This window comes from Nelumbo nucifera, chromosome 1, assembly GCF_055504915.1.
Source record: "Nelumbo nucifera cultivar China Antique chromosome 1, China Antique-T2T, whole genome shotgun sequence".
NCBI classification, from domain to species: Eukaryota; Viridiplantae; Streptophyta; class Magnoliopsida; order Proteales; family Nelumbonaceae; genus Nelumbo; species Nelumbo nucifera.
The window spans coordinates 29,749,161-29,756,205 of NC_142649.1; the positions used below are offsets into that span (position 1 = coordinate 29,749,161).

Sequence of the window (7,045 nt, forward strand, 5' to 3'; positions counted from 1 at the left end):
ATTCCACTACTTGCCAAAGTATGAATGGGAGCAAGAGGAACTTGCTGTGCCTACCCTTAAGAAGGGCTTCAAACTATGCCACCACTTTCTCAAGTCGCTTCACCCAAATTTTGACTTCAGTGTAGTGTCCCTCAAGGCGATTTCTAATGAGGTGGCCAATGAGGTCAACACTGATCCCAACACGAAGCAGGACAAAACAAACGAGGAGGGTGATGAGATTGATACTAATGGTGGAGACAATGAAGATGATGTCGGGAGGAGTAGTAGCCTTAGTTTGAGTTTTTTTTCTTTGATGTATTTTGAACTTGTGTTTTCAATAAATATTTCTTATCTCCTTTTTTCAATGTACTTTCATTCTATTTATTAATGAAAATCTGTTTCGGCCGATGTGTTATTCCCCCTTTTGACTTTTAATTTTCTAAGTTAGAAATTTGGCTAAGTCAAAAACGTTTGTTAAGGTGTTGGGGTGCTTACAACACAAAGTGCTATAGCAGATTGGAATATTATAAATTTGGCTTTACTCGCAATGTCGCCTAAGTGTTTCAATGTGCCGAGCTGCATATGGCACAGGCTGATCACATGTTGCCAATGTGTTTTGGATAGGTTGGCTTAAGGGTACCTTAGTGCTAAAAGGGGTTAGGCTACCCTTTCTTAGTTTTTAGCCAAAGTGCTCATAGCGTGGGTCGGTTTGACCAGGTTGCCAAAGTGGGTGGTCAAGTAATGAATAGCTTGTTTGCCAAGGTGTCATCCCACACTTAGAAACTCTCACCTTTTTCTTCACTTGAGCATACATAGGCCGGAATTACAATGCTCTTAGACATAATATCTTTGCAACTCTCACTGTTTTTTGGATCCAATCAGCTTGCTTACCATGTAAGGGCCTTCCCAGTTAGGACCTAGTTTCCCTGAACCGGGCTCTGGTACCATAACCTTCTTAAGTACTTGGTTGTTAGCTAAGAATTGGTGTCTCTTCATCCGGGGTTGAAGGCATGATGGTGCTGAGTTCCTTGCTGCCTTGGGAAGTTACCAATGAAATTTACTCGTTCTGTGGACTGTATAAACTGATTGCCAACTTGGCATTCAGTGCTGATATAGCCTCCCCCACACTTATCACAAGTCATGGACTGCACATGCATGGCTGCCATCTACATCTCATCAATTGTTTTGCTAAGTGCACCTATTTGCGCAGATAGAGTTGTATATGTGTCCACATTGTGAAGACCATGCTGCTTTCTCACTTGTGCCCTCTCTGAATGCCATTGGTAATTATTGGCTGCCATCTCCTCTATAAGTGCATGGTTCACTTCAGGGGTCTTATTGTTGGTGGAGCCCCCGGCTGCCGCATCTAGGAAGGTCTTTCTGGCTTCGGTTAGACCATTGTAGAAGGTTTGCACTTGCAGCCATAATGGAAGTCCATGATGAGGGACCTTCCTTAACAGCTCCTTATAACGCTCCCATGACATATAGAGATTCTCCATCTTGTTGGAAGAAAGTGGTGATGTCATTTCTCATTTTTGCTACCTTGGATGGAGGGAAGTACTTGGAGAGGAATCGGTTAACCATCTCATCCCAAGTGGCTATAGATCTGGCCGGCAATGAATTCAGCCAAGCCTTGGCCTTGTCTTTCAATGAAAATGGGAATAACCTCAACTTAACAACTGTTAGGTAGTTGTATGCCCTTAGCTCCAATCAGATTCATGTACTTATGACATTTATTGTAAATGAATAAAGTACATATTTGATACATGTTATAGTGGTGTGTTTCTGTGTAATACCCTTAAACTGGACACATAATGAGACTCGTGTTAGTTTAGAATGTTCACAGCCGTTGGATAAGTCTGGGGAGATTTATCCTACTAAGGCTAACAATGATGTGCCGCCAAGTGTTGGGGTGGCCTACCTCAGCTGCCAGGGTGAGGCCCGAGGTACACGCAGTGTGGGTTTACTTAAAACCCTAAACCGGACCAGGTTTCCAGTATTGCCCTAGACCTTGGTGATTAGTGGGCAAAACTAGAAAGTTACACCTGACCCCTAGACTTGATTATGATACTGCACTTGGTGTCGGATTGGGTTGTCTTTGATATGCCAATCAGTGAGATCCCTAGAGGGGGTCAAAACCTGGGTATGTTGGGACAGTCCGAGAATTCATATGAGTGGGTGATCATAGTAACAGGATCAGCCCCTTTGTCGGACAATGGTAATGATCGGGGATGCACTTTCTATGATGGAAACCAAGGCTGCCGGCAACCGGTTTCAATTGTTGGAAATTGTTTTGCAAAATATATTTTATACGGATATTAATATATATATATATATATATATATATTACAATTTCAAATTGTTTGCAAAAATGTTTTAATTCCCGGGATCCATGTGAGCAAAGAGTGCAACACTGTATGATCATTATGGGCTGAGAGGTTAAGTTTAAGACCATTGAGGGTAATACCTGATGGGCTAATCTTGCATTTTCCCACAGTCCCTACGTGTTACAAGGTGGCTGGGCCCAGGGATCACTTAGTTTAAGCATTGGGCCCATAGAGTCCATTTGATGGGCTCGGGGGTTCACTGGGCTTTCCAGTCAATTCAGCTAATCCTTGTAACAAAGGTTGGGCTGAACCCTTGTGGCTGATGTGTAGATCAATGCTTGGGTCCCACACCATACAAGGAAGCCCAACTAGGCAACAATTTGGAAGGCTAGGTGAGCGCTATACTTATTGGGCCTAAAGCCCATTTCGAACTGGGCTGACTTGATTAGTTAAACTAAGGGGGAGATCTTATATTAGATTAGCAGATAGGATAGGGTCTCAACCCTATCCCCTCAGAGAGTCCAAATTTGAATATAGATTCAGATCTAAAAACCTCCTGATAAGATTAGAGCGGGTTGATCTAATCTGCAGATAAGATCCTGTCTATCCTTATCTCTTAAAGAGAATTCATATCCAAATATGATTTGGATCAACAACTCCTAATGGGATTAGGAGCTGATCCCTTTAAGGTTATAAAAGGAGGAGGGGGCGACAGCCTTTAGAAGATCATCACATTCTCACCTATAGAGAAGAGATTACAAAAGAGAGAAAATAGCTTCTAGTAAGATTGCGCTGATTTCTCCCTACCGCCGCCGCCATTGCCAGTGCATCTCCACGACAGTAGAAGCGATCAAGATTGGATCTTGATATCAGCCTTAGGAGAAAGGTTGATCTGAAGTTGTGCTCAGATACTCCAGGAAATTCTTGTGAAGGGTTTGGTTCATTAGACGAACATTGTTGATTTTGCTCCATCCTACACTGCGCCATTTTCAGTGGGAGCAGTTTCTGGTCCCTTCCTTGGGCGTGAACACCTCCATTGGGAGATACTGTTTCTCCGTATCAGGTATATCCCTCTCCTGCTTCTGGTTTCAGATTTGGTTCGGTTTATGGTTCAAGGTTGATCATTGAAAATGCAGATTTTCCAAAACAGGGAATGTGATTCCCAGGTGATGGGAGAGGAAATTTTTGAAATTTCGCCCAACCTACCTGTAGGGTTCAGCCATCCATATGATGGATCTCTAATCCTTTCAGTGGTATTAGAGCCAGGTTCAAGTCTTGAACCGATTTAATGCAGATCTGAACCTACGCAAATGGGCAGAAGGCGTTCTACCCGATTTGCGCAGATTAGGGTTCTTTCTGGAAAATTTCCTAGATAGAGGGCAAATGGTCTGAAATTAAATTTTATAAATCCGAATTTTATTTAGAAATGTTCTTTATATTTTCTTGATTTATGGGTTGTTCGTACAACTGGGGATCGAAATCTTAATTGGCGCAGAAAACTGCGATTATGCAGTTTCTTGATTTATTTATTACATTTGGTTTGTAAAATATTTTCTTTTTATTTTTATACTGAATGTATAGGATTCGATCTGATGTAATATTAGTAGAAAATTTTAGGATTTCTATTTTTTTAATTTTGGATCGAAGATGGCGGCATAGAAAGGAGATTTTGCAGATGGGAAAATCACTATCTACGATTTGCAGTTTGTGAAACTGCATACTGTGATCTAACCTCTGTTTTGCAGGATGGAATGTGTGAACAACCCTCTTTGACTGATTCTTGTTTTTCTTTAATCAGTATTTAATTTCATATCAGCTTCTTGGATTAAATCTTTAATTAAAGATCAAACCCTAGACCCATTCGAACTAGATTGGTCCAAACTGGTTGGACCGAATCTAGGGTTCATTCAAGGCTGATATCATTCCTAAGTTCTCACTGATAGGCCTAAGGATTGATATTTAATTAAGAGTTTTAAATTGTTAAAACTACTAAAATCCCACAATTGCAGGAAAGCTATATGGGTCGAATTGCTTAACCCTAATTTGGCCCATATACCTAGATAATGTTAATTGTTAATGTTATGAATAAAATTGGGCTTTAATTATGGGCTTTACGGACATTTAATTGATTGGATCAATTTATCCCTGCATGTGTGATGTGCAACATTCATGGGCCATAAGTACTTGGCCCATGCAGATACGACAGTGGCTCTCGCGCACACCATGGCTGAATGCACATCATTGCCATGGTGTCCTAAAGATCATTGGATGATCTCCCTCAATGGTGGGCCCCACACCTCTTGAAGAGGATACGTGCGAAACTCTAGCCGATTAGGGCCCACCGAAATCTGGCTTTATGAAAGTTAGTGGGAGCCACTCTGGTTTGACCTAAACTGAACTAGGGCGTAATTTTGTTCCCTCCAGCAATATAAGTGCATGTGATAGGGAGATTCATATGATGAACTCTCTAAAGGCCTTCCATCATTAGCATGAAGATGAGTCCTTTAGTAATGAGGAAACGCTCTAGAAAATGGGCTATCCATTTGATGTTGGATTTGTCAGAGTGTTTCATAAGATGATAGGGGCGTCATAGACCGATGTGGGAGGGGCTTCACCAGAAAATAGGAACTCTCTCACGGTACCTTGGCGTTCACGAATATGATGAGTGAGCACTCACTGGACAGAAAGGTTTAATCTAAAATGGCTCTGAACCTTGTCTGATAGAGGCCAAAGGGAAAACTCATACGATGAGTGGAAGGTTGTGGGGTTATGCAGCTAAAACAGTTGGCTCCATGCACCCTATGTGATTTCCCACATTTCTAAAGACAATTCGCAGTCTCCGTCACTGAGATAGGAGGGAAATCTCATAGATGAATAAATGGGAATGGAACATAGATTAAAAGCCATATCTATGTAGATAACATGAATCAAATTAGGTTGTGGACTGACGTTTGCTCTTTTATCAGAAAATGGAAAACGGACAATTCGCAAAGCTTCTTGACGACAACAAGCTTAAGGGACCAAACTATGCCGACTGGTACCGTAACCTTATGCTAGTCTTAACCTCTGAAAAACTGGATAAGGTGGCCAAGAATCCTGTCCCGGAACGTCTGGGAGATAGGGCTTCTAAGGCAGGGAGAAGGGACTATCAGGAATGGGAGGAGAAAAACTCCCTCGCCCGGTGGTACATCATTGCCTCTCTAGACGATCCGATATAGAGGCAGTTCGATCAGATCGAATTTGCCAAGGACATATTGGATAGTCTTAAGACAATGTACGAAGAGCAGAATCGTTCTACTCGATAGAAGGCCTTGAAGCAGTTCATGACCGCACATATGTCCAAGGGGCAACAAGTTCATGACCATTGTCTTCGGATGATGGGTTACAACATTGAGCTTGAGGAACACGACCCAAATAGACATCATTCTCAACTCTTTGCCTCCGTCCTTCAATTTGTTCATAATGAACTACAATATGAATAAGTTGAATGTCAGCGTTCAGGAACTCAGCAATATGTTGCAGAGGGCCGAAGAACTGATTAAGAAGGATGAGCCCCTAGCCATGCTTGTTGAAACTGGCAAGAAGGGCAAGAAGAGGAGGGCAAAGAGAAAGCCCTAGAAGAAGGCCACCAAACCCAAGAAGTAGAGAAAAGACAAGGCATCAGATGCCTGTCAATTCTGTCATCAGGCCGGCCACTGGAAGAGGAATTGTCCTCAATACCTGGAATCCAAGAAAGCTAATTTCGAATCTTGTGTCATAGAAACCAATTTGTTGGTAGCTTCTGCGTCCTGGTGTATTGATTTCGAGGCTTCAACTCATGCGTGTAACTCACTTCAGGAGTTCAAGGTAAGCAGAAGGCTGAGTGAAGGAGAAGTAACGCTTTACTTGGGGGCTTCTGCAAGTGTTGCGGTTACGATCATAGGAACTGTAGAATTAATTTTTAGAGAAAGATCTATTGTACTCAAAGATTGTCTTTTTGTACAGAATTTAAGAAGAAATTTGATTTCTATCTCAAAACTGTGTGCGGATGGTTATTCTGTCGTCTTTAGTAATACGATTACTATTAAAAGAAACAACAGATTCATCGCATACAGGGAACTGGAGAACGGTCTCTATGTTCTATATCCTTCTCTAAAAACTAATATAGCCGAAACTATGTTGGCTGATATCCCCAAAAAAATGATCCATGATACAATTAATCCCATGTGCCTGTGGCATTACCGACTTGGCCATATCAGCATTGATCATATCACAAGGTTGGTAAAGGATGGTCCTTTGGATTTTCTAATTGTAGAAGATCTTCCCACTTGTGAGCCTTGTCTTCAGGGTAAGATGACGAAATGGCCATTTAACGGTAAGCCTGAAAGATGTACGGGCATGCTTGACCTAATACATACTGATGTATGTGGTCCCCTGAGTGTTAGGACTCATAACCAGTACGTGTATTTCATCACATTTACCGATGATTACTGTCGGTATGGTTACGTGTACCTAATGAGACACAAGTCCGAATCCTTTGAAAAGTTCAAAGAGTTCAGACAAGAGGTCAAGAAACAGTTAGAGAGATAAATTAAAGCCCTTTGATCGGATCGAGGTGGCGAGTATCTCTCTGACGAATTCAGGGACTATTTGAAGGTCAATGGGATAGTATCACAGTTGGCTCCTCCTGCTACACCGCAGGTTAACGGTGTTTCAGAGAGGAGGAGTAGGACCTTATTGGATATGGTCCGGTCACTTCT

General features: G+C 41.9%; 1 non-coding gene across 1 annotated transcript; it reads left to right on the forward strand.

Annotated features, from left to right (window-relative positions):
* The first annotated feature begins 1,410 nt into the window (after positions 1–1,410).
* On the forward strand, positions 1,411–1,515 carry LOC148803070 (small nucleolar RNA R71). The gene has a single exon (XR_016081673.1). It is a non-coding gene; the product is annotated as a small nucleolar RNA R71 (small nucleolar RNA).
* Positions 1,516–7,045: the final 5,530 nt, after the last annotated feature.